The 2929-nt window shown below is 31.2% G+C and overlaps 1 long non-coding RNA gene across 1 annotated transcript; it reads right to left on the reverse strand.

Annotated features, from left to right (window-relative positions):
• Positions 1-1781: 1781 nt before the first annotated feature.
• Positions 1782-2727, reverse strand: LOC108322819 (uncharacterized). The gene is made up of 4 exons (XR_001831622.2): positions 2625-2727; positions 2453-2539; positions 1967-2070; positions 1782-1864 (listed from the first exon to the last, which is right to left on the reverse strand). It is a non-coding gene; the product is annotated as an uncharacterized LOC108322819 (long non-coding RNA).
• Positions 2728-2929: the final 202 nt, after the last annotated feature.

Consider the following 2929-nt stretch of genomic DNA (forward strand, 5'->3'; position numbering starts at 1 on the left):
TAGATGGTTGGAATTCCCTTTTTATATCACCAAAAGGATACTGTAAAAATCTTGGTGCAAGAAATTTTACATTTTTTTGGGCTTTGAAGCTAGCCAAGTTTGGTGGTGAAAGTGGGCTAAGTTGGTGCTTGGTGCCATGTTTTGGTAAATTTTCAAAGTCTTGGTTTTTGGGGTTTGATTGTTGGAATGCACTCTTTATAACACCAAAAGGCTACTGTAAAAATCTTGGTGAAAGAAATTTTTCATTTTGGTTGGTTTTGAAGCTAGCCAAGTTTGGTAGTTATACTTGGCTAAGATTGTGGTGCATGGTGGCAAGTTTTGGCAAATTTTCAAGGTGTTGGTTTTTAGGGTTTGATTGTTGGAATGCACTCTTTTTATCACCAAAAGGCTACTGTAAAAATCTTGGAGCAAGAAATTTTCATTTTGGTGGGTTTTTAAGCTAGCCAAGTTTGGTGTTGAAAGTTGCCTAAGTTGGTGCTTGGTGCCAAGTTTTGGGAAATTTTCAAAGTTTTGGTTTATGGGGTTAAATGGTTGGAATACACTCTTTATATAACCAAAATGCTATTGTAAATATCTTGGTGCAAGAAATTTTCAATTTTTGTGAGTGTTGAAGCTAGCCAAGTTTGGTGGTGAAAGTTGGCTAAGTTGGTGCTTGGTGCCAAGTTTTGGGAAATTTTAAAACTCTTGGTTTTTGGGGTTTAATGTTTGGAATGCCCTCTTTATATCACAAAAATGCTACAGTAAAAATCTTGGTTCAAGAAATTTTTCATTTTGGTTGGTTTTGAAGCTAGCCAAATTTGGTGGTGAAACTTGGCTAACTTTGTCATTAGTGGAAAAATGACATTTTATAATGTACAAAAATGATCTTTTATAACGTAGTTACTAGGGACATAGTTCTGGGCGATATAGTAAGTCTACGCATTTTATAACGTAGCAGAAATTTACGTTATAATATGTTCAACATATTATAACGTAGTTTCTAAAGTACGTTATAATATGCACAGTTTATTATGACAAATTTTCATTTGTCTGTTATAATAGGATGGAAGGTTTTGTGACGTAGAAGTTTTTGTATGTTATAATATGTGATATATTATTACGTATATATTGTTGTACGTTATAATATGTGATCAACTATCATAACGTACATTGCTTAGTACGTTATAATATATGTTTTTTATTCTAAAAAAAATTGATTATTACATTTGACATCCAATAAAATTATAATAATATTCCTGTATTATGATTTCATTCAATCAATTTATAATCAATATAACTTCAAATAAACAAATTTAATGAAATTAACAAAATAGAATTCATTTCAAATATTAAATAGTCTAATATTTAATACATCATTTATACATCAAACTATACATTAAATCCAAATATTACATTAGTATACATAAACTATTGAATTGTAGCCAAGTTTCTACTAACACTTAAAATAAAAGAAGCTCAGTTTCTTCTAATGTCTTCAATGTCTGCAACTTTCATGGGAGATGAATCATTAAAGATCTACAAATAAAATAATATAATTAAAAAAATATTCTAATGAATAGTTCAAGTTACAGTAGAGATGTTAAACTAAAACCATTTGATACATCTGAATTTGATTATTAAATCTGAATGTAACAAAAATTTTACTATATCACAAAATTATGTAAGTTTGCATGTGAATAAATTTAGACAAAAATATAAGTTAAAATAGATTGACAAAAGGTAAAATAAAAAAAATAAGTACAATTAGATATAAAAACAGTTTTAAAAGTTTATACTACCATTATGCCTTCTAAAGCGGCCCATGCTTTCAAGACATCATGATCCACTGAGACAACAGCTACCAAAGAAGCATTTAGGCTATCACCTAAAAATGAAAAAAGAAGCATCAATAAACTAGCAAGGAGTAAACTAAGAGAGAGGATACAAAGGTCACACACCAAATTTGTGTGTTGATTTATTTCCTTACCGTATACAAAGTATTGCGCCACAAACTTGCATTTGGCATATACATTTTCAATCTTCTCAGGAGCAATATACTCGCCTTGAGCCAACTTAAATATATTTTTCTTCCTGTAACAAAATTTAAGCTTTCATTCATATGCTTGACAATTTCAATCAATGTTGTAAAAACTGGGTCGGGTAAGTAGACAGGAATCTAGGGGTGTCAAGACTCAAAGCCCATCCAACACAAGTTAAATATATAAATTATAAAAGTTAAATAGAGGCAGTATGCAATTATAAGTCTCATAGCAACAGAACTCACTGACAAAATACAATGGCACATAGCAAGTTCACTCTGTAAAGTGCCATTCAAGTCTACTCATTGAACAGAGCATACTTGCAGCGTAAGGTTAAACAAAGATTCAATCTAATGCCAGGTGATATGTTAAGAAGCCGCGTGTATCATATTAATTATGGATTATAACTAGTAATTAGAATGATGCTATCTCACCTGTCAATAATTTTTAGTCTACCACCAGGTAACCACGTTCCAATATCTCCGGTATGAAGCCATCCATCTTCATCAATGACTTCTCTCCTGCACAATTGGATTGAAAATCAAGTAGTTTCAAATATGACAAGGTAAATTTCATTCAGAAGCACATAGCGTGAAAGGTAGTTACGTCTGAGTTTCATATTTGTGATAACCTCGAAAAACAATGGGACCCCTGACACAAATTTCACCATGGGGATTGGGTTGATCATCAGATGTATAGTTCATTTCTGGAACTTCCACAAGTTTTATCTCTGAAACAAAGAACAAAACTCTTGGCACTAGGCATAACAAAGCTTCAGCTGACATAAATTAAATATAATTTCATCTTTTAAGTTCTTCCATATAAGGAAAGGTAAGTAGAATACGTTTTTAGGATTATTAGACACAATGTCACTGCAAGAGAAAAATAAAATAATTAAAACAGTAAACCCC

This window comes from Vigna angularis, chromosome 10 (genome assembly GCF_016808095.1).
Source record: "Vigna angularis cultivar LongXiaoDou No.4 chromosome 10, ASM1680809v1, whole genome shotgun sequence".
NCBI lineage: Eukaryota > Viridiplantae > Streptophyta > Magnoliopsida > Fabales > Fabaceae > Vigna > Vigna angularis.